The following is a 27,628-nucleotide window of genomic DNA, read 5'->3' on the forward strand; positions in this document are numbered from 1 at the left end:
ATGGTGGCAGCATTTCGTCTTCTACTATCTACTCTTCTACTTCTATCTACTCTTCTACTTCTACCTATCTACACCTCTCCCTCCACCCATCTCTAAACTCTCACTTTCAACTAATGACCCTCCTCGCTCCTCCCACCTCCCTACCTCTTACCCCAAACCCTCACTAATTACTTCACTATTCATTTCTTTCCTTTCGTTTCCTCTTATACGTTTGTGGCAGTGATTATGTATTCTAGAGTTCTCTCTAGAGTTTCGGGTAACTGATCAAGTGACGGCGCCTTGTAGTCGTAGCACCTAGGTAGTCAAATACCTAGGTTACAAGGTGTTGAACGAGAGAGGTTGCTTTAGGAACTCTGGAGGTGCTCTAGAATAGTTAGCTAACTGGAGACGGGATAACGGACTAGAGAGAGCTGTTTCCCCCGGCCTCGTTAGTTAACTGGGGGGTGGAATAATGGACAAGATAGAGCTGTTTCCCCCCACCCCCGTTACAATGGTGGCAGCGGTGTTGAACAATGTTTAAGGTATTGGTGTTCTTTTAACATTGTTCAGTCCCACGTGTCTTTTTGCCGCTCAGGCGCTATCAGGGAGATCTTGACAGGTGTTTTACTTTCGCGAGTTAGCGAACTTTTTTTCAGGCTAGGAGATAGTGATTCTCTAGTGTTGTGGTTTAGTGATTTTGTGAGTTTTGTGGTATTCAGGGAATGTTCACCAGAACTTGCGTGTGTAGTGATTTATGTTAGTGATAAGATTTGGTGATTTTGGAACTTAGCGGTTGGTGGGTAGTGGAGGTCACCTGAGTGTGACAGGTGACCTCGCATGTCCCACGGGGACACCCAGCCACCGCTGGTCTCCAGGTCAGTGGGGGAGTGGCAGGTGTAGTTTTTAAGTGGTGGTTCTGCTCAGATTATTGCGATCGACTGTTTTACTCCATTTGAACGCAATAACCCGAGGTGTACTGGTCTTGTACAGCATGCTAGGGGGAGGCTTAGTATGTCAGTAGACTTCACGTTGGGGACGCTCGACGTTAGATAGTCTGGTCACAGGGGTGGCAACAGTTTGGGGTTGTTGACCGGCGGAGATGCTAGGGAAACACTCTGGGTCACGTAGGTGGCTGTAGGTTAAGGGTGGGAGTAACGGCGTTTTATGTACTTAAGATTAGGAATGGTACAGTTAAGTTTAGGCTAGTGTTTTGTCTATTAGTGTTGATTTTTTTTTGTGACAAGTTAAAAGTAGTGATGACCTTATTCTCTCTCTTCTCTAAACTTTACTCTGTTACTGTTTTATGTTCCACCAAGTCAATATCATTCAGTGTCAATTGGATTATTTTAAAAAATTTAAGTGTAGTTGTTGCCAGGAGGAGAGCGTTATGATATAACTGTGTAACCCTATACAAACTACAGGGTCACACAACAGCATGGAACACGGGTATTGTCGCCTTTATGTTCAATTCACAGGTGGGAGCCAGAGGAGAGGCGCGACGCATATACAGAAGAGGGAGACGGCTGCTGTGTACCACACTCAGGGGCGTTTATCACCACCACCACGACCAGCCCACTACCTGGAGGTCATGGCTCCACCACCACCACCACCCCAGGGGACCCCAAGATGCAGCCCTCTCGGTCGGTCAACATTGGTCTACCCAGTGGACCCCAGGACGGACGGACCCCAGTGGACCCCAAGACTTACGGACCCCAGTGGACCCCAAGACGGACGGACCCCAGTGGACCCCAGGTCGTTCTGCAGACGAACCCAGACGACCCAGTAAAGATGGAAGAGGAACAACGACTCCAGTCTGTCCCACCAACATCGGTCTACCCAGGACGGACCCCAATGGACCCCAGGTCGCTTGTCAAAGACCCATGGGAGGAGGAAGAGAGAAGAAAGAAGAGAGAAGAAAGAAGAGAGAAGAAGGAAGAGAGAAGAAAGAAGAGAGAAGAAAGAAGATAAGACAAGCTGAGTGAGACACGATGCCTCGTGTCCCTTGCTGGTATCAGCATCATTGCATGGAGCGTAATTGCAAGACAGGATCGTTTGCCTTAACTGGCCGCCCCTCCTACAAGCAGGTAGCTCTGTTGAGTGATTCTTCCTGTGTCATGCGGACTTGATGTGGCTGTCAGAAGTAGCTCTCTGAAGGAGGCGTGCTGGAGCAACAGGGAGGAAGAAGAGTAGGATGGGATTTCTACTGTTGGCAACTATATGAAGGTCTCGAAACTTGTAGTCCCTATAGCTGTGAAGAACCCCAATATACGTCTCTCATGGTGACTGACGTAGGGCCAATTACAGATCAGCTGGGACAACCGAATTCCACGGTCCTGTGCGCAGTTCAAGTAGTAACGGCTTTCGGGTTGACCAAGGGTTGTTGTGCGTTAACGACGGAGAAGCGACGGAGGCAGTTGTGTTGAAGAAATGTGGTACAGGATTATCTACAAGACCAAGCAGTGACGTCGCCCGGCCAGAGACAATGGACGTCTGTCTACATATTTCATTTTTTAGAGTAGGATGATGTATATTTGTTTAGCTAGGATGTATTCTTTTCGTTAATAAAGTTGTCGCACACAGCTAGCTTGCTTTAGCAGTGTTGCAAAAACTTTATTTCGGGGAGAAGGGGAGATGTAACACTGTAAAAGTGTTTGGGTTAGTTTATTTAAAATATATATAGAGTACACGAGTCACAGACAAGGATCTGAGAGGCGCCAGTTGTCTGCCTGAGATCTCACACCTCAAAGCGTTAATGACCTCAAGTGACCTGAGGTCAGATCATGCGAATTTCACCTTGCTTCCGCTAAGCGTATAATGGGAGCCGGGTAGCCTTCAAACATGCCGACGTTTAAGGAGTGGCTTGGTAGTGCCGGAGGCTATCTATTTGTGGGCGGAGTTAGCTACTAGGTTCCCCAATAAATACTCGGAGAACTATCGAGCATAGAAGCATTAACAGACAGAACAGACAGAACGGCAGTCAGGAGAGCAGAGCAGACGGGAGGCTGTCGGCCGGCAGGGCGGGAGTCTCCGTCAACTACAACCCCCCCCCCCCTCTCTATTCAACTTAGACTCAGTCCTCGGTGAGTGAACATTAAGGTGACTTGGTCGTGTTTACATATGTTGTGTGATGATCAGGGGCAGTCAAGTTGTAGGGTTCTCGAATTCTTGGATAATGACTCTCTTTAACATTTTAATTGAATTGCTACATTATGATACTTCATGTGAAATATAATTATGAATTTATTATTTAAATTGTGTTTAACTTTGTTCCCTAGAGATTTGAGTTGAGGTGAGAAAGCCTCTGTGGTTACTGGTTTCATGGTTTAGAATGAGTACATGATAAAGATGGGAACTACTAATAATGAACTCATGATAACATCTTTGGTGAATATTTTGATACAGACAAGTTCCATTCCTTGTCTTGTATGTAATGATCATGAATGGATGGTGGCAGCATTTCGTCTTCTACTATCTACTCTTCTACTTCTATCTACTCTTCTACTTCTACCTATCTACACCTCTCCCTCCACCCATCTCTAAACTCTCACTTTCAACTAATGACCCTCCTCGCTCCTCCCACCTCCCTACCTCTTACCCCAAACCCTCACTAATTACTTCACTATTCATTTCTTTCCTTTCGTTTCCTCTTATACGTTTGTGGCAGTGATTATGTATTCTAGAGTTCTCTCTAGAGTTTCGGGTAACTGATCAAGTGACGGCGCCTTGTAGTCGTAGCACCTAGGTAGTCAAATACCTAGGTTACAAGGTGTTGAACGAGAGAGGTTGCTTTAGGAACTCTGGAGGTGCTCTAGAATAGTTAGCTAACTGGAGACGGGATAACGGACTAGAGAGAGCTGTTTCCCCCGGCCTCGTTAGTTAACTGGGGGGTGGAATAATGGACAAGATAGAGCTGTTTCCCCCCACCCCCCGTTACAGCGGCAGTGGACCCCCTACCGACCCTGTGGGCGGCAGGGACCCCTACCGAACGTGTGGGCGGCAGTGGACCCCCTACCGACCCTGTGGGCGGCAGTGGACCCCCTATCGATCCTGTGGGCGGTAGTGGACCCCCCCCATATCGACCCTGTGGGCGGCAGTGGACCCCCTATCGATCCTGTGGGCGGCAGTGGACCCCCTACCGACCCAGTGGGTGGCAGTGGACCCCCTGCCGACCCTGTGGGCGGTAGTGGACCCCTACCGACCCTGTGGACGGTAGTTGACTTCATAGCGACCCTGTGGGCGGTAGTGGACCCCATACCGACCCTGTGGGTGGCGGTGGACCCCATACCGACTCTGTGGGCGGCAGTGAACCCTATATACTAATCCTGTGGGCGATACTGTACCCTATAGTCATCCTGTGGGGGCAATGGATGCCATACATATCCAGTGGGTGTTATTGTACCCCATACTTATTCTGTGGGTGGTTGGAGCCCCATACCCATCCTGTGGGTTATAGTGGACCCCATACTCATCCTGTGGGTGGTATTGGACCCCATACCTATCCTGTGGGTGGTTGTGAGCCCATACCCATCCTGTCGGTGGTAGTGGACGCAATACACATCCAGTGGATGGTATTGGATCCCATACCCTTCCTGTGGGTGGAAGTGATCCCCATACCATTCCTGTGGGTGGATGTGACCCCCATACTCATCCTGCGGGTGTTATTGGACCCCTTACCCACCTAACAGGTGGTAGTGGACCCTATACTAATCCTATAGTTTCCAATAATCCACACCATACCATCCTGTTTGCAGTAGTTTACCCTATATACATTCCAACATAACATCGTTTTCTGTTAGCGTTCCTACAAAACATTCTTTAAAGATTTCTAAAGCACAAACTATGGTATATAATATTGATTGGTGAAGCACTTATTCTATGTAATAATTTATTGTGCTTATTATAATTTACTAAGAACAACTAATATTTCTCAAAACAAAACTACGAGCCTTCAATAGGATGTAGCTGATCTGTAATATTATAAGAGCATGGACAATAGTAGGTGAATTTCACAACCCATGTGGGACCTGAAAACTACAATTTTCGTTATAATTGAACCAATCACGACTATTCAGCTATCTACGTTGATGGACGAGTACTGTGAGACGTAAATTGGTACGTGAGGAAGAGTTTGAGCCTTGGTAAAAAAGTTAACTGGGAATATATCACATATGTACTAAATCACATTCCACATATTGACTTTAAGCACTAGTCATATATGTACTGTCTTGTGTGAGAACGGGTTGTCAAATCATAGAGCGAGGTTTCGTATTATTTAGATCCAAAAAAAGACATATGACAATGTTGTTTCCAATACAAATGATAAAAATCAATGTGTTTTCATTAGAATTAACTAAAATGTTCCTGATTTTCCGTTTATATTACCGATGGAAGATGTACACGTAAAACTGCTCTATTCCGGCTGAAACGTCGATATATGCAATAAAAACAGAACTTCTCCCCTTTTCAATATCTTACTCAGTATTTTAACGAGAAACAAATAGTTGATTGAAAATGAAGTATTTAAGGTTATTATCTAATCAATTATGTGTTTGTATCATTTTTATCGTATATATAATGAATTAATACCCATAGAATGAAAATTCACAAAAACGTGGAAAAACGGCAAAATATTGCCTAATTCGATGATATTTTGTTTACATCAAATAAAGGAAAAGGGGATGATAAACGTCAAAATATTGCTAAATTTGATGATTTTTCGTACGAAACAAAATGCAAGAAAACTTGCTTAAAATGCAATATTATGCGAAATTCTGAGATTTGAAGGCCTAATCACATATCGTGATACTACATGAAATAGTATCGAAATATTGGTAAAAATGAATATATTTGCGTAATATCAAACTACATGATTAACGTGAAAAAGTCACTATTTTACCATATTTGAGGATTTTACCTTAAAATCATAAAGCGAGGTTTCGTATTATTTATTTCCAAGAAAAGACATATGACAATGTTGTTTCCAATACAAATGATAAAAAAGAATATGTTTTCATTAGAATTAACTATAATGTTCTTGATTTTCCGTTTATAAATACGAGGGTAGATGTACACGTAAAACCGCTCTAGTCCGGCTGAAACGTCGATATATGCAATAAAAACCGAACTTCTCCCCTTTTCAATATCTTACTCAGTATTTTAACGAGAAACAAATAGATGATTGAAAATGAAGTATTTAAGGTTATTATCTAATCAATTATGTGTTTGCATCATTTTTATCGTATATATATGAAGTAATACCCATGGACTGAAAATTCACAAAAACGTGGAAAACGGCAAAATATTGCCTAATTCGATGATATTTTGTTTAAATCACATGAAGGAAAAGGGGATGATAAACGTCAAAATATTGCTAAATTCGATGATTTTTCGTACGAAACAAAATGCAAGAAAACTTGCTTAAAATGCAATATTATGCGAAATTCTGAGATTTGAAGGCCAAATCACATTTCGTGATACTAAATGAAATAGTATCGAAATATTGGTTAAAATTAATATATTTACGTAATATCAAACTACATGAAAAACGTGAAAAAAGTCACTATTTAACCATATTTGAGGATTTTAACTTCAAATCATAGAGCGAGGTTTCGTATTATTTAGATTCAAGAAAAGACATATGACAATGTTGTTTCCAATACAAATGATAAAAAACAATGTGTTTTCATTAGAATTAACTAAAATGTTCCTGATTTTCCGTTTATATTACCGATGGATGATGTACACGTAAAACCGCTCTAATCCGGCTGAAACGTCGATATATGCAATAAAAACCGAACTTCTCCCCTTTTCAATATCTTACTCAGTATTTTAACAAGAAACAAATAGTTGATTGAAAATGAAGTATTTAAGGTTATTATCTAATCAATTATGTGTTTGCATCATTTTTATCGTATATATATGAATTAATACCCATGGACGGAAAATTCACAAAAACGTTAAAATCCACAAATTTGGAATAATAGTGATTTTTTCACGTTTTCATGTAGTTTGATATTACGTTAATATATTTATTTTTACCAATATTTCGATACTATTTCATGTAGTATCACGATATGTGATTTGGCCTTCATATCTCAGATTTCCGCATAATATTGCATTTTAAGCAAGTTTTCTTGCATTTTTGTTTCGTACTAAACATCATCGAATTTAGCAATATTTTGACGTTTATCATCCCCTTTTCCGTTATGTGATTTAAACAAAATATCATCGAATTAGGCAATATTTTGCCGTTTTTGCACGTTTTTGCGAATTTTCAGTTTAATGGTATTAATTCATATAATATACGATATATATGATACAAACACGTAATTGATTAGATAATAAACTTAAATACTTCATCTTCAATTATCTATTTGTTTCTCGTTGAAATACTGAGTAAGATATCGAAAAGGTGAGAAGTTCGGTTTTTATTGCATATATCGACGTTTCAGCCGGAATAGAGCGGTTTTACGTGTACATTTTCCATCGGTAATATAAACGGAAAATCAGGAACATTTTAGTTAATTCTAAAGAAAACAAATTGATTTTTATCATTTGTATTGGAAACAACATTGTCATATGTCTTTTGTTTGATCTAAATAATACGAAACCTCTCTCTATGATTCGAAGTTAAAATCCACAAATTTGGAATAATAGTGATTTTTTCACGTTTTCATGTAGTTTGATATTACGTAAATATATTAATTTTTACCAATATTTCGATACTATTTCAAGTAGTATCACGATATGTGAATTGGCCTTCAAATCACAGAATATCGCATAATATTGCATTTTAAGCAAGTTTTCTTGCATTTTGTTTCGTACTAAAAATCATCGAATTTAGCAATATTTTGACGTTTATCATCTCCTTTTTCCTTTATGTGATATAAACAAAATATAATCGAATTAGGCAATATTTTGCAGTTTTTCCACGTTTTGTAAATTTCCAGTTTATTGTTATTAATTCATTAAATATACGATAAAAATGATACAAACACATAATTGATTAGATAATAACCTTAAATACTTTATTTTCAATTATCTATTTGTTTCTCGTTAAAATACTGAGTAAGATATTGAAAAGGGGAGAAGTTCGGTTTTTATTGCATATATCGACGTTTCAACCGGAATAGAGCGATTTTACGTGTACATCTTCCATCGGCAATATAAACGGAAAATCAGGAACATTTTAGTTAATTCTAATGAAAACACATTGATTTTTATCATTTGTATTGGAAACAACATTGTCATATGTCTTTTTTTGGATCTAAATAATACGAAACCTCGCTTTATGATTCGAAGTTAAAATCCACAAATTTGGAATAATAGTGATTTTTTCACGTTTTCAGGTAGTTTGATATTACGTAAATATATTCATTTTTAACAACAATTCGATACTATTTCATGTAGTATCACGGTATGTGATTTGGCCTTCAAATCTCAGAACATCGCATAATATTGCATTTTAACCAAGTTTTCTTGCATTTTGTTTCGTACTAAAAATCATCGAATTTAGCAATATTTTGACGTTTATCATCTCCTTTTTCCTTTATGTGATATAAACAAAATATCATCGAATTAGGCAATATTTTGCAGTTTTTCCACGTTTTGTAAATTTCCAGTTTATTTTTATTAATTCATTAAATATACGATAAAAATGATACAAACACATAATTGATTAGATAATAACCTTAAATACTTCATTTTCAATTATCTATTTGTTTCTCGTTAAAATACTGAATAAGATATTGAAAAGGGGAGAAGTTCGGTTTTTATTGCATATATCGACGTTTCAGCCGGAATAGAGCGATTTTATGTGTACATCTTCCATCGGTAATATAAACGGAAAATCAGGAACATTTTAGTTAATTCTAATGAAAACACATTGATTTTAATCATTTGTATTGGAAACAACATTGTCATATGTCTTTTGTTGGATCTAAATAATACGAAACCTCGTTCTATGATTCGAAGCTAAAATCCACAAATTTGCAATAATAGTGATTTTTTTACGTTTTCATGTAGTTTGATATTACGTAAATATATTCATTTTTACCAATATTTCGATACTATTTCATGTAGTATCACGATATGTGATTTGGCCTTCATATCTCAGATTTTCGCATAATATTGCATTTTAAGCAAGTTTTCTTGCATTTTTCTTTCGTACTAAACATCATCGAATTTAGCAATATTTTGAATATGTTTTCATATGTTTTCATTAGAATTAACTATAATGTTCTTGATTTTCCGTTTATAATAACGAGGGAAGATGTACACGTAAAACCGCTCTAGTCCGGCTGAAACGTCGATATATGCAATAAAAACCGAACTTCTCCCCTTTTCAATATCTTACTCAGTATTTTAACGAGAAACAAATAGATGATTGAAAATGAAGTATTTAAGGTTATTATCTAATCAATTATGTGTTTGCATCATTTTTATCGTATATATATGAAGTAATACCCATGGACTGAAAATTCACAAAAACGTGGAAAACGGCAAAATATTGCCTAATTCGATGATATTTTATTTAAATCACATGAAGGAAAAGGAGATGATAAACGTCAAAATATTGCTAAATTCGATGATTTTTCGTACGAAACAAAATGCAAGAAAACTTGCTTAAAATGCAATATTATGCGAAATTCTGAGATTTGAAGGCCAAATCACATATCGTGATACTACATGAAATAGTATCTAAATATTGGTAAAAATGAATATATTTACGTAATATCAAACTACATGAAAAACGTGAAAAAGTCACTATTTAACCATATATGAGGATTTTAACTTCAAATCATAGAACGAGGTTTCGTATTATTTAGATCCAAAAAAAGACATATGACAATGTTGTTTACAATACAAATGATAAAAATCAATGTGTTTTCATTAGAATTAACTTAAATGTTCCTGATTTTCCGTTTATATTACCGATGGAAGATGTACACGTAAAACCGCTCTATTCCGGCTGAACCGTCGATATATGCAATAAAAACAGAACTTCTCCCCTTTTCAATATCTTACTCAGTATTTTAACGAGAAACAAATAGATGATTGAAAATGAAGTATTTAAGGTTATTATCTAATCAATTATGTGTTTGCAACCTTATTTATCGTATATATATGAAGTAATACCCATGGACTGAAAATTCACAAAAACGTGGAAAACGGCAAAATATTGCCTAATTCGATGATATTTTGTTTAAATCACATGGAGGAAAAGGGGATGATAAACGTCAAAATATTGCTAAATTCGATGATTTTTCGTACTAAACAAAATGCATGAAAACTTGCTTAAAATGCAATATTATGCGTAATTCTGAGATTTGAAGGCCAAATCACATATCGTGATACTACATGAAATAGTATCGAAATATTGGTAAAAATGAATATATTTACGTAATATCAAACTACATGAAAAACGTGAAAAAGTCACTATTTAACCATATTTGAGGATTTTAACTTCAAATCATAGAGCGAGGTTTCGTATTATTTAGATCCAAGAAAAGACATATGACAATGTTGTATCCAATACAAATGATAAAAAACAATGTGTTTTCATTAGAATTAACTATAATGTTCTTGATTTTCCGTTTATATTACCGAGGGAAGATGTACACGTAAAACCGCTCTAATCCGTCTGAAACGTCGATATATGCAATAAAAACCGAATTTCTCACCTTTTCAATATCTTACTCATGTATTTTAACGAGAAACAAATAGTTGATTGAAAATTAAGTATTTAAGGTTATTATCTAATCAATTATGTGTTTGCATCATTTTTATCGTATATATATGAATTAATACCCATGGACGGAAAATTCACAAAAACGTGGAAAACGGAAAAATATTGCCTAACTCGATGATATTTTGTTTAAATCACATGAAGGAAAAGGAGTAATAAACGTCAAAATATTGCTAAATTCGATCATTTTTCGTACGAAACAAAATGCAAGAAAACTTGCTTAAAATGCAATATAATGCGAAATTCTGAGATTTGAAGGCCAAATCACATATCGTGATACTACATGAAATAGTATCGAAATATTGGTAAAAATAAATATATTTACGTAATATCAAACTACATGAAAAACGTGAAAAAGTCACTATTTAACCATATTTGAGGATTTTAACTTCAAATCATAGAGCGAGGTTTCGTATTATTTAGATCCAAGAAAAGACATATGACAATGCTGTTTCCAATACAAATGATAAAAAACAATGTGTTTTCATTAGAATTAACTAAAATGTTCCTGATTTTCCGTTTATATTACCGATGGAAGATGTAGACGTAAAACCGCTCTAATCCGGCTGAAACGTCGATATATGCAATAAAAACCGAACTTCTCCCCTTTTCAATATCTTACTCAGTATTTTAACGAGAAAAAAATAGATGGTTGAAAATGAGGTATTTAAGGTTATTATCTAATCAATTATGTGTTTGCATCATTTTTATCGTATATATATGAATTAATACCCATGGACTGAAAATTCACAAAAACGTGGAAAACGGCAAAATATTGCCTAATTCGATGATATTTTATTTAAATCACATGAAGGAAAAGGGGATGATAAACGTCAAAATATTGGTAAATTCGATGATTTTTCGTACGAAACAAAATGCAAGAAAACTTGCTTAAAATGCAATATTATGCGAAATTCTGAGATTTGAAGGCCAAATCACATATCGTGATACTACATGAAATAGTATCGAAATATTGGAAAAAAGGAATATATTTACGTAATATCAAACTACATGAAAAACGTGAAAAAAGTCACTATGATACCATATTTGAGTATTTTTACTTTCAAATCATAGAGCGAGGTTTCGAATTATTTAGTTCCAAAAAAAGACATATGACAATGTTGTTTCCAATACAAATGATAAAAAACAATGTGTTTTCATTAGAATTAACTATAATGTTCTTGATTTTCCGTTTATATTAACGAGGGAAGATGTACACGTAAAACCGCTCTAATCCGGCTGAAACGTCGATATATGCAATAAAAACCGAACTTCTCCCCTTTTCAATATCTTACTCAGTATTTTAACGAGAAACAAATAGATGATTGAAAATGAAGTATTTAAGTTAATTATCTAATCAATTATGTGTTTGCATCATTTTTATCCTATATATATAAAGTAATACCCATTGACTGAAAATTCACAAAAACGTGGAAAACGGCAAAATATTGCCTAATTCGATGATATTTTATTTAAATCACATGAAGGAAAAGGGGATGATAAACGTCAAAATATTGCTAAATTCGATGATTTTTCGTACGAAACAAAATGCAAGAAAACTTGCTTAAAATGCAATATTATGCGAAATTCTGTGATTTCAAGGCCAAATCACATATCGTGGTACTACATGAAATAGTATCGGAATATTGGTAAAAATGAATATATTTACGTAATATCAAAACTACACGAAAAACGTGAAAAAAGTCACTATTTAACCATATTTAAGGATTTTAACTTCAAATCATAGAGCGAGGTTTCGTATTATTTAGATCCAAGAAAAGACATGACAATGTTGTTTCGAATACAAATGATAAAAATCAATGTGTTTTCATTAGAATTAACTAAAATGTTCCTGATTTTCCGTTTATATTACCGATGGAAGATGTACACGTAAAACCGCTCTAATCCGGCTGAAACGTCGATATATGCAATAAAAACCGAACTTCTCCCCTTTTCAATATCTTACTCAGTATTTTAACGAGAAACAAATAGTTGATTGAAAATGAAGTATTTAAGGTTATTGTCTAATCAATTATGTGTTTGCATCATTTTTATCGTATATATATGAATTAATACCCATGGACGTAAAATTCACAAAAACGTGGAAAACGGCAAAATATTGCCTAATTCGATCATATTTTATTTAAATCACATGAAGGAAAAGGGGATGATAAACGTCAAAATATTGTTAAATTCGATGATTTTTCGTACGAAACAAAATGCAAGAAAACTTGCCTAAAATGCAATATTATGCGAAATTCTGATATATGAAGGCCAAATCACATATCGTGATACTACATGAAATAGTATCGAAATATTGGTAAAAATGAATATATTTACGTAATATCAAACTACATGAAAAACGTGAAAAAAGTCACTATTTTACCATATTTGAGGATTTTACTTTCAAATCATAGAGCGAGGTTTCGAATTATTTAGTTCCAAGAAAAGACATATGACAATGTTGTTTCCAATACAAATGATAAAAAACAATGTGTTTTCATTAGAATTAACTATAATGTTCTTGATTTTCCGTTTATATTAACGAGGGAAGATGTACACGTAAAACCGCTCTAATCCGGCTGAAACGTCGATATATGCAATAAAAACCGAACTTCTCCCCTTTTCAATATCTTACTCAGTATTTTAACAAGAAACAAATAGATGTGTCAATTATGTGTTTGCATCATTTTCATCGTATATATATGAAGTAATACCCATGGACTGAAAATTCATAAAAACGTGAAAAACTGCAAAATATTGGCTAATTCGATGATATTTTGTTTAAATCACATGAAGGAAAAGGGGATGATAAACGTCAAAATATTGCTAAATTCGATGATTTTTCGTACGAAACAAAATGCAAGAAAACTTGCTTAAAATGCAATATTATGCGAAATTCTGAGATTTGAAAGCCAAATCACATATCGTGATACTACATGAAATAGTATCGAAATATTGGTAAAAATGAATATATTTACGTAATATCAAACTACATGAAAAACGTGAAAAAAGTCACAATTTAACCATATAAGAGGATTTTAACTTCAAATCATAGAGCGAGGTTTCGTATTATTTAGATCCAAGAAAAGACATATGACAATGTTGTTTCCAATACATATGATAAAAATCAATGTGTTTTCATTAGAATTAACTAAAATGTTCCTGATTTTCCGTTTATATTACCGATGGAAGATGTACACGTAAAACTGCTCTATTCCGGCTGAAACGTCGATATATGCAATAAAAACAGAACTTCTCCCCTTTTCAATATCTTACTCAGTATTTTAACGAGAAACAAAGAGTTGAATGAAAATGAAGTATTTAAGGTTATTATCTAATCAATTATGTGTTTGCAACCTATATATATTGTATCGTATATATATGAAGTAAAACCTATGGACTGAAAATTCACAAAAACATGGAAAACGGCAAAATATTGCCTAATTCGATGATATTTTATTTAAATCACATGAAGGAAAAGGGGATGATAAACGTCAAAATATTGCTAAATTCGATGATTTTTCGTACGAAACAAAATCCAAGAAAACTTGCTTAAAATGCAATATTATGCGAAATTATGAGATTTGAAGGCCAAATCACATATCGTGATACTACATGAAATAGTATCGAAATATTGGTAAAAATGAATATATTTACGTAATATCAAACTACATGAAAAACGTGAAAAAGTCACTATTTAACCATATTTGAGGATTTTAACTTCAAATCATAGAGCGAGGTTTCGTATTATTTAGATCCAAAAAAAGACATATGACAATGTTGTTTCGAATACAAATGATAAAATTCAATGTGTTTTCATTAGAATTAACTAAAATGTTCCTGATTTTCCGTTTATATTACCGATGGAAGATGTACACGTAAAACTGTTCTATTCCGGCTGAAACGTCGATATATGCAATAAAAACAGAACTTCTCCCCTTTTCAATATCTTACTCAGTATTTTAACGAGAAACAATTAGTTGATTGAAAATGAAGTATTTAAGGTTATTATCTAATCAATTATGTGTTTGTATCATTTTTATCGTATATATAATGAATTAATACCCATAGAATGAAAATTCACAAAAACGTGGAAAAACGGCAAAATATTGCCTAATTCGATGATATTTTGTTTACATCAAATAAAGGAAAAGGGGATGATAAACGTCAAAATATTGCTAAATTTGATGATTTTTCGTACGAAACAAAATGCAAGAAAACTTGCTTAAAATGCAATATTATGCGAAATTCTGAGATTTTAAGGCCTAATCACATATCGTGATACTACATGAAATAGTATCGAAATATTGGTAAAAATGAATATATTTGCGTAATATCAAACTACATGATTAACGTGAAAAAGTCACTATTTTACCATATTTGAGGATTTTACCTTCAAATCATAAAGCGAGGTTTCGTATTATTTATTTCCAAGAAAAGACATATGACAATGTTGTTTCCAATACAAATGATAAAAAAGAATATGTTTTCATTAGAATTAACTATAATGTTCATGATTTTCCGTTTATAAATACGAGGGAAGATGTACACGTAAAAGCGCTCTAGTCCGGCTGAAACTTCGATATATGCAATAAAAACCGAACTTCTCCCCTTTTCAATATCTTACTCAGTATTTTAACGAGAAAAAAATAGATGATTGAAAATGAAGTATTTAAGGTTATTATGTAATCAATTATGTGTTTGCATCATTTTTATCGTATATATATCAATTAATACCCATGGACTGAAAATTCACAAAAACGTGGAAAACAGCAAAATATTGCCTAATTCGATCACATTTTATTTAAATCACATGAAGGAAAATGGGATGATAAACGTCAAAATATTGTTAAATTCGATGATTTTTCGTACCAAACAAAATGCAAGAAAACTTGCTTAAAATGCAATATTATGCGAAATTCTGATATATGAAGGCCAAATCACATATCGTGATACTACATGAAATAGTATCGAAATATTGGTAAAAATGAATATATTTACGTAATATCAAACTACATGAAAAACGTGAAAAAAGTCACTATTTTACCATATTTGAGGATTTTACTTTCAAATCATAGAGCGAGGTTTCGAATTATTTAGTTCCAAGAAAAGACATATGACAATGTTGTTTCCAATACAAATGATAAAAAACAATGTGTTTTCATTAGAATTAACTATAATGTTCTTGATTTTCCGTTTATATTAACGAGGGAAGATGTACACGTGAAACCGCTCTAATCCGGCTGAAACGTCGATATATGCAATAAAAATCGAACTTCTCCCCTTTTCAATATCTTACTCAGTATTTTAACAAGAAACAAATAGATGTGGCAATTATGTGTTTGCATCATTTTCATCGTATATATATGAAGTAATACCCATGGACTGAAAATTCATAAAAACGTGAAAAACTGCAAAATATTGGCTAATTCGATGATATTTTGTTTAAATCACATGAAGGAAAAGGGGATGATAAACGTCAAAATATTGCTAAATTCGATGATTTTTCGTACGAAACAAAATGCAAGAAAACTTGCTTAAAATGCAATATTATGCGAAATTCTGAGATTTGAAAGCCAAATCACATATCGTGATACTACATGAAATAGTATCGAAATATTTATAAAAATGAATATATATACGTAATATCAAACTACATGAAAAACGTGAAAAAAGTCACTATTTAACCATATATGAGGATTTTAACTTCAAATCATAGAGCGAGGTTTCGTATTATTTAGATCCAAGAAAAGACATATGACAATGTTGTTTCCAATACAAATGATAAAAATCAATGTGTTTTCATTAGAATTAACTAAAATGTTCCTGATTTTCCGTTTATATTACCGATGGAAGATGTACACGTAAAACCGCTCTATTCCGGCTGAAACGTCGATATATGCAATAAAAACAGAACTCCCCTTTTCAATATCTTACTCAGTATTTTAACGAGAAACAAATAGTTGAATGAAAATGAAGTATTTAAGGTTATTATCTAATCAATTATGTGTTTGCAACCTTATTTATCGTATATATATGAAGTAAAACCCATGGACTGAAAATTCACAAAAACGTGGAAAACGGCAAAATATTGCCTAATTCGATGATATTTTATTTAAATCCCATGAAGGAAAAGGGGATGATAAACGTCAAAATATTGCTAAATTCGATGATTTTTCGTACGAAACAAAATCCAAGAAAACTTGCTTAAAATGCAATATTATGCGAAATTCTGAGATTTGAAGGCCAAATCACATATCGTGATACTACATGAAATAGTATCGAAATATTGGTAAAAATGAATATATTTACGTAATATCAAACTACATGAAAAACGTGAAAAAGTCACTATTTAACCATATTTGAGGATTTTAACTTCAAATCATAGAGCGAGGTTTCGTATTATTTAGATCCAAAAAAAGACATATGACAATGTTGTTTCGAATACAAATGATAAAAATCAATGTGTTTTCATTAGAATTAACTAAAATGTTCCTGATTTTCCGTTTATATTACCGATGGAAGATGTACACGTAAAACTGCTCTATTCCGGCTGAAACGTCGATATATGCAATAAAAACAGAACTTCTCCCCTTTTCAATATCTTACTCAGTATTTTAACGAGAAACAAATAGTTGATTGAAAATGAAGTATTCAAGGTTATTATCTAATCAATTATGTGTTTGTATCATTTTTGTCGTATATATAATGAATTAATACCCATAGAATGAAAATTCACAAAAACGTGGAAAAACGGCAAAATATTGCCTAATTCGATGATATTTTGATTACATCAAATAAAGGAAAAGGGGATGATAAACGTCAAAATATTGCTAAATTTGATGATTTTTCGGACGAAACAAAATGCAAGAAAACTTGCTTAAAATGCAATATTATGCGAAATTCTGAGATTTGAAGGCCTAATCACATATCGTGATACTACATGAAATAGTATCGAAATATTGGTAAAAATGAATATATTTGCGTAATATCAAACTACATGATTAACGTGAAAAAGTCACTATTTTCCCATATTTGAGGATTTTACCTTAAAATCATAAAGCGAGGTTTCGTATTATTTATTTCCAAGAAAAGACATATGACAATGTTGTTTCCAATACAAATGATAAAAAAGAATATGTTTTCATTAGAATTAACTATAATGTTCTTGATTTTCCGTTTATAAATACGAGGGAAGATGTACACGTAAAACCGCTCTAGTCCGGCTGAAACGTCGATATATGCAATAAAAACCGAACTTCTCCCCTTTTCAATATCTTACTCAGTATTTTAACGAGAAAAAAATAGATGATTGAAAATGAAGTATTTAAGGTTATTATGTAATCAATTATGTGTTTGCATCATTTTTATCGTATATATATGAATTAATACCCATGGACTGAAAATTCACAAAAACGTGGAAAACGGCAAAATATTGCCTAATTCGATGATATTTTATTTAAATCACGTGAAGGAAAAGGGGATGATAAACGTCAAAATATTGCTAATTCGATGATTTTTCGTACGAAACAAAATGCAAGAAAACTTGCTTAAAATGCAATATTATGCGAAATTCTGTGATTTCAAGGCCAAATCACATATCGTGGTACTACATGAAATAGTATCGGAATATTGGTAAAATTGAATATATTTACGTAATATCAAAACTACACGAAAAACGTGAAAAAAGTCACCATTTAACCATATTTAAGGATTTTAACTTCAAATCATAGAGCGAGGTTTCGTATTATTTAGATCCAAGAAAAGACATGACAATGTTGTTTCGAATACAAATGATAAAAATCAATGTGTTTTCATTAGAATTAACTAAAATGTTCCTGATTTTCCGTTTATATTACCGATGGAAGATGTACACGTAAAACCGCTCTAATCCGGCTGAAACGTCGATATATGCAATAAAAACCGAACTTCTCCCCTTTTCAATATCTTACTCAGTATTTTAACGAGAAACAAATAGTTGATTGAAAATGAAGTATTTAAGGTTATTATCTAATCAATTATGTGTTTGCATCATTTTTATCGTATATATATCAATTAATACCCATGGACTGAAAATTCACAAAAACGTGGAAAACGGCAAAATATTGCCTAATTCGATCATATTTTATTTAAATCACATGAAGGAAAAGGGGATGATAAACGTCAAAATATTGTTAAATTCGATGATTTTTCGTACGAAACAAAATGCAAGAAAACTTGCTTAAAATGCAATATTATGCGAAATTCTGATATATGAAGGCCAAATCACATATCGTGATACTACATGAAATAGTATCGAAATATTGGTAAAAATGAATATATTTACGTAATATCAAACTACATGAAAAACGTGAAAAAAGTCACTATTTTACCATATTTGAGGATTTTACTTTCAAATCATAGAGCGAGGTTTCGAATTATTTAGTTCCAAGAAAAGACATATGACAATGTTGTTTCCAATACAAATGATAAAAAACAATGTGTTTTCATTAGAATTAACTATAATGTTCTTGATTTTCCGTTTATATTAACGAGGGAAGATGTACACGTAAAACCGCTCTAATCCGGCTGAAACGTCGATATATGCAATAAAAACCGAACTTCTCCCCTTTTCAATATCTTACTCAGTATTTTAACAAGAAACAAATAGATGTGTCAATTATGTGTTTGCATCATTTTCATCGTATATATATGAAGTAATACCCATGGACTGAAAATTCATAAAAACGTGAAAAACTGCAAAATATTGCCTAATTCGATGATATTTTGTTTAAATCACATGAAGGAAAAGGGGATGATAAACGTCAAAATATTGCTAAATTCGATGATTTTTCGTACGAAACAAAATGCAAGAAAACTTGCTTAAAATGCAATATTATGCGAAATTCTGAGATTTGAAAGCCAAATCACATATCGTGATACTACATGAAATAGTATCGAAATATTTATAAAAATGAATATATATACGTAATATCAAACTACATGAAAAACGTGAAAAAAGTCACTATTTAACCATATATGAGGATTTTAACTTCAAATCATAGAGCGAGGTTTCGTATTATTTAGATCCAAGAAAAGACATATGACAATGTTGTTTCCAATACAAATGATAAAAATGAATGTGTTTTCATTAGAATTAACTAAAATGTTCCTGATTTTCCGTTTATATTACCGATGGAAGATGTACACGTAAAACCGCTCTATTCCGGCTGAAACGTCGATATATGCAATAAAAACAGAACTCCCCTTTTCAATATCTTACTCAGTATTTTAAGGAGAAACAAATAGTTGAATGAAAATGAAGTATTTAAGGTTATTATCTAATCAATTATGTGTTTGCAACCTTATTTATCGTATATATATGAAGTAAAACCCATGGACTGAAAATTCACAAAAACGTGGAAAACGGCAAAATATTGCCTAATTCGATGATATTTTATTTAAATCACATGAAGGAAAAGGGGATGATAAACGTTAAAATATTGCTAAATTCGATGATTTTTCGTACGAAACAAAATCCAAGAAAACTTGCTTAAAATGCAATATTATGCGAAATTCTGAGATTTGAAGGCCAAATCACATATCGTGATACTACATGAAATAGTATCGAAATATTGGTAAAAATGAATATATTTACGTAATATCAAACAACATGAAAAACGTGAAAAAGTCACTATTTAACCATATTTGAGGATTTTAACTTCAAATCATAGAGCGAGGTTTCGTATTATTTAGATCCAAAAAAAGACATATGACAATGTTGTTTCGAATACAAATGATAAAAATCAATGTGTTTTCATTAGAATTAACTAAAATGTTCCTGATTTTCCGTTTATATTACCGCTGGAAGATGTACACGTAAAACTGCTCTATTCCGGCTGAAACGTCGATATATGCAATAAAAACAGAACTTCTCCCCTTTTCAATATCTTACTCAGTATTTTAACGAGAAACAAATAGTTGATTGAAAATGAAGTATTTAAGGTTATTATCTAATCAATTATGTGTTTGTATCATTTTTATCGTATATATAATGAATTAATACCCATAGAATGAAAATTCACAAAAACGTGGAAAAACGGCAAAATATTGCCTAATTCGATGATATTTTGATTACATCAAATAAAGGAAAAGGGGATGATAAACGTCAAAATATTGCTAAATTTGATGATTTTTCGTACGAAACAAAATGCAAGAAAACTTGCTTAAAATGCAATATTATGCGAAATTCTGAGATTTGAAGGCCTAATCACATATCGTGATACTACATGAAATAGTATCGAAATATTGGTAAAAATGAATATATTTGCGTAATATCAAACTACATGATTAACGTGAAAAAGTCACTATTTTACCATATTTGAGGATTTTACCTTCAAATCATAAAGCGAGGTTTCGTATTATTTATTTCCAAGAAAAGACATATGACAATGTTGTTTCCAATACAAATGATAAAAAAGAATATGTTTTCATTAGAATTAACTATAATGTTCTTGATTTTCCGTTTATAAATACGAGGGAAGATGTACACGTAAAACCGCTCTAGTCCGGCTGAAACGTCGATATATGCAATAAAAACCGAACTTCTCCCCTTTTCAATATCTTACTCAGTATTTTAACGAGAAAAAAATTGATGATTGAAAATGAAGTATTTAAGGTTATTATGTAATCAATTATGTGTTTGCATCATTTTTATCGTATATATATGAATTAATACCCATGGACTGAAAATTCACAAAAACGTGGAAAACGGCAAAATATTGCCTAATTCGATGATATTTTATTTAAATCACATGAAGGAAAAGGGGATGATAAACGTCAAAATATTGCTAATTCGATGATTTTTCGTACGAAACAAAATGCAAGAAAACTTGCTTAAAATGCAATATTATGCGAAATTCTGTGGTGTCAAGGCCAAATCACATATCGTGGTACTACATGAAATAGTATCGGAATATTGGTAAAATTGAATATATTTACGTAATATCAAAACTACACGAAAAACGTGAAAAAAGTCACTATTTAACCATATTTAAGGATTTTAACTTCAAATCATAGAGCGAGGTTTCGTATTATTTAGATCCAAGAAAAGACATGACAATGTTGTTTCGAATACAAATGATAAAAATCAATGTGTTTTCATTAGAATTAACTAAAATGTTCCTGATTTTCCGTTTATATTACCGATGGAAGATGTACACGTAAAACCGCTCTAATCCGGCTGAAACGTCGATATATGCAATAAAAACCGAACTTCTCCCCTTTTCAATATCTTACTCAGTATTTTAACGAGAAACAAATAGTTGATTGAAAATGAAGTATTTAAGGTTATTATCTAATCAATTATGTGTTTGCATCATTTTTATCGTATATATATCAATTAATACCCATGGACTGAAAATTCACAAAAACGTGGAAAACGGCAAAATATTGCCTAATTCGATCATATTTTATTTAAATCACATGAAGGAAAAGGGGATGATAAACGTCAAAATATTGTTAAATTCGATGATTTTTCGTACGAAACAAAATGCAAGAAAACTTGCTTAAAATGCAATATTATGCGAAATTCTGATATATGAAGGCCAAATCACATATCGTGATACTACATGAAATAGTATCGAAATATTGGTAAAAATGAATATATTTACGTAATATCAAACTACATGAAAAACGTGAAAAAAGTCACTATTTTACCATATTTGAGGATTTTACTTTCAAATCATAGAGCGAGGTTTCGAATTATTTAGTTCCAAGAAAAGACATATGACAATGTTGTTTCCAATACAAATGATAAAAAACAATGTGTTTTCATTAGAATTAACTATAATGTTCTTGATTTTCCGTTTATATTAACGAGGGAAGATGTACACGTAATACCGCTCTAATCCGGCTGAAACGTCGATATATGCAATAAAAACCGAACTTCTCCCCTTTTCAATATCTTACTCAGTATTTTAACAAGAAACAAATAGATGTGTCAATTATGTGTTTGCATCATTTTCATCGTATATATATGAAGTAATACCCATGGACTGAAAATTCATAAAAACGTGAAAAACTGCAAAATATTGCCTAATTCGATGATATTTTGTTTAAATCACATGAAGGAAAAGGGGATGATAAACGTCAAAATATTGCTAAATTCGATGATTTTTCGTACGAAACAAAATGCAAGAAAACTTGCTTAAAATGCAATATTATGCGAAATTCTGAGATTTGAAAGCCAAATCACATATCGTGATACTACATGAAATAGTATCGAAATATTTATAAAAATGAATATATATACGTAATATCAAACTACATGAAAAACGTGAAAAAAGTCACTATTTAACCATATATGAGGATTTTAACTTCAAATCATAGAGCGAGGTTTCGTATTATTTAGATCCAAGAAAAGACATATGACAATGTTGTTTCCAATACAAATGATAAAAATCAATGTGTTTTCATTAGAATTAACTAAAATGTTCCTGATTTTCCGTTTATATTACCGATGGAAGATGTACACGTAAAACCGCTCTATTCCGGCTGAAACGTCGATATATGCAATAAAAACAGAACTCCCCTTTTCAATATCTTACTCAGTATTTTAAGGAGAAACAAATAGTTGAATGAAAATGAAGTATTTAAGGTTATTATCTAATCAATTATGTGTTTGCAACCTTATTTATCGTATATATATGAAGTAAAACCCATGGACTGAAAATTCACAAAAACGTGGAAAACGGCAAAATATTGCCTAATTCGATGATATTTTATTTAAATCACATGAAGGAAAAGGGGATGATAAACGTCAAAATATTGCTAAATTCGATGATTTTTCGTACGAAACAAAATCCAAGAAAACTTGCTTAAAATGCAATATTATGCGAAATTCTGAGATTTGAAGGCCAAATCACATATCGTGATACTACATGAAATAGTATCGAAATATTGGTAAAAATGAATATATTTACGTAATATCAAACTACATGAAAAACGTGAAAAAGTCACTATTTAACCATATTTGAGGATTTTAACTTCAAATCATAGAGCGAGGTTTCGTATTATTTAGATCCAAAAAAAGACATATGACAATGTTGTTTCGAATACAAATGATAAAAATCAATGTGTTTTCATTAGAATTAACTAAAATGTTCCTGATTTTCCGTTTATATTACCGATGGAAGATGTACACGTAAAACTGCTCTATTCCGGCTGAAACGTCGATATATGCAATAAAAACAGAACTTCTCCCCTTTTCAATATTTTACTCAGTATTTTAACGAGAAACAAATAGTTGATTGAAAATGAAGTATTTAAGGTTATTATCTAATCAATTATGTGTTTGTATCATTTTTATCGTATATATATGAAGTAATACCCATTGACTGAAAATTCACAAAAACGTGGAAATCGGCAAAATATTGCCAAATTCGATGATATTTTGTTTAAATCACATGAAGGAAAAGGAGATGATAAACGTCAAAATATTGCTAAATTCGATGATTTTTCGTACGAAACAAAATGCAAGAAAACTTGCTTAAAATGCAATATTATGCGAAATTCTGAGATTTGAAGGCCAAATCACATATCGTGATACTACATGAAATAGTATCGAAATATTGGTAAAAATGAATATATTTACGTAATAACAAACTACATAAAAAACGTGAAAAAGTCACTATTTAACCATATTTGAGGATTTTAACTTCAAATCATAGAGCGAGGTTTCGTATTATTTAGATCCAAAGAAAGACATATGACATTGTTGTTTCCAATACAAATGATGAAAAACAATGTGTTTTCATTAGAATTAACTATAGTGTTCTTGATTTTCCGATTATATTAACGAGGGAAGATGTACACGTAAAACCGCTCTAATCCGGCTGAAACGTCGATATATGCAATAAAAACCGAACTTCTCCCCTTTTCAATATCTTACTCAGTATTTTAACGAGAAACAAATAGTTGATTGAAAATGAAGTATTTACGGTTATTATCTAATCAATTATGTGTTTGTATCATTTTTATGGTATATATATTGAATTAATACCCATAGAATGAAAATTCACAAAAACGTGGAAAAACGGCAAAATATTGCCTAATTCGATGATATTTTGTTTAAATCAAATAAAGGAAAGGGGATGATAAACGTCAAAATATTGCTAAATTCGATGATTTTTCGTACGAAACAAAATGCAAGAAAACTTGCTTAAAATGCAATATTATGCGAAATTCTGAGATTTGAAGGCCAAATCACATATCGTGATACTACATGAAATAGTATCGAAATATTGGTAAAAATGAATATATTTACGTAATATCAAACTACATGAAAAACGTGAAAAAAGTCACTATTTAACCATATTTGAGGATTTTAACTTCAAATCATAGAGCGAGGTTTCGTATTATTTACATCTTCCATCGGTAATATAAACGGAAAATCAGGAACATTTTAGTTAATTCTAATGAAAACACATTGATTTTTATCATTTGTATTAGAAACAACATTGTCATATGTCTTTTCTTGGATCTAAATAATACGAAACCTCGCTCTATGATTTGAAGTTAAAATCCTCAAATATGGTTATATAGTGACTTTTTTACCGTTTTTCATGTAGTTTGATATTACGTAAATATATTCATTTTTACCAATATTTCGATACTATTTTATGTAGTATCACGATATGTGATTTGGCCTTCAAATCTCAGAATTTCGCAAAATATTGCATTTTAAGCAAGTTTTCTTGCATTTTGTTTCGTACGAAAAATCATCGAATTTAGCAATATTTTGACGTTTATCATCCCCTTTTCCTTCATGTGATTTAAACAAAATATCATCGAATTAGGCAATATTTTGCAGTTTTCCAGGTTTTTGTGAATTTTCAGTCCATGGGTATTACTTCATATATATATACGATAAAAATGATGCAAACACATAATTGATTAGATAATAACCTTAAATACTTCATTTTCAATCATCTATTTGTTTCTCGTTAAAATACTAAGTAAGATATTGAAAAGGGGAGAAGTTCGGTTTTTATTGCATATATCGACGTTTCAGCCGGATTAGAGCGGTTTTACGTGTACATCTTCCCTCGTTAATATAAACGGAAAATCAAGAACATTATAGTTAATTATAATGAAAACACATTGTTTTTTATCATTTGTATTGGAAACAACATTGTCATATGTCTTTTCTTGGATCTAAATAATACGAAACCTCGCTTTATGATTTGTAGTTAAAATCCTCAAATATGGTTAAATAGTGACTTTTTTCACGTTTTTCGTGTAGTTTGATATTACGTAAATATATTCATTTTTACCAATATCCCGATACTATTTCATGGAGTATCACGATATGTGATTTGGCCTTGAAATCACAGAATTTCGAATAATATTGCATTTTAAGCAAGTTTTCTTGCATTTTGTTTCGTACGAAAAATCATCAAATTTAGCAATATTTTGACGTTTATCATCCCCTTTTCCTGCATGTGATTTAAGTAAAATATCATCGAATTAGGCAATATTTTGCCGTTTTCCACGTTTTTGTGAATTTTCAGTCCATGGGTATTAATTCATATATATACGATAAAAATGATGCAAACACATAATTGATTAGATAATAACCTTAAATACTTCATTTTCAATCATCTATTTTTTCACGTTAAAATACTGAGTAAGATATTGAAAAGGGGAGAAGTTCGGTTTTTATTGCATATATCGACGTTTCAGCCGGATTAGAGCGGTTTTACGTGTACATCTTCCATCGGTAATATAAACGGAAAATCAGGAACATTTTAGTTAATTCTAATGAAAACACATTGATTTTTATCATTTGTATTGGAAACAACATTGTCATATGTCTTTTCTTGGAACTAAATAATACGAAACCTCGCTCTATGATTTGAAGTTAAAATCCTCAAATATGGTTAAATAGTGACTTTTTTCACGTTTTTCATGTAGTTTGATATTACGTAAATATATTCATTTTTACCAATATTTCGATACTATTTCATGTAGTATCACGATATGTGATTTGGCCTTCAAATCTAAGAATTTCGCTTAATATTGCATTTTAAGCAAGTTTTCTTGCATTTTGTTTTGTACGAAAAATCATCGAATTTAGCAATATTTTGACGTTTATCATCCCCTTTTCCTTCATGTGATTTAAACAAAATATCATCGAATTAGGCAATATTTTGCCGTTTTCCACGTTTTTGTGAATTTTCAGTCCATGGGTATTACTTCATATATATACGATAAAAATGATGCAAACACAAAATTGATTAGATAATAACCTTAAATACTTCATTTTCAATCATCTATTTGTTTCTCGTTAAAATACTGAGTAAGATATTGAAAAGGGGAGAAGTTCGGTTTTTATTGCATATATCGACGTTTCAGCCGGATTAGAGCGGTTTTACGTGTACATCTTCCCTCGTTAATATAAACGGAAAATCAAGAACATTATAGGTAATTCTGAAGAAAACACAGTGTTTTTTATCATTTGTATTGGAAACAACATTGTCATATGTCTTTTCCTGGAACTAAATTATACGAAACCTCGCTCTATGATTTGAAGTTAAAATCCTCAAATATGGTTAAATAGTGACTTTTTTCACGTTTTTCATGTAGTTTGATATTACGTAAATATATTCATTTTTACCAATATTTCGATACTATTTCATGTAGTATCACGATACGTGATTTGGCCTTCAAATCTCAGAATTTCGCTTAATATTGCATTTTAAGCAAGTTTTCTTGCATTTTGTTTCGTACGAAAAATTTTTACGAATGTTTACGTACGAATTTAGCAATATTTTGACGTTTATCATCTCCTTTTCCTTCATGTGATTTAAACAAAATATCATCGAATTAGGCAATATTTTGCAGTTTTCCACGTTTTTG

The sequence above is a fragment of the Procambarus clarkii genome, chromosome 46, assembly GCF_040958095.1.
Source record: "Procambarus clarkii isolate CNS0578487 chromosome 46, FALCON_Pclarkii_2.0, whole genome shotgun sequence".
In the NCBI taxonomy this organism is placed as follows: domain Eukaryota; kingdom Metazoa; phylum Arthropoda; class Malacostraca; order Decapoda; family Cambaridae; genus Procambarus; species Procambarus clarkii.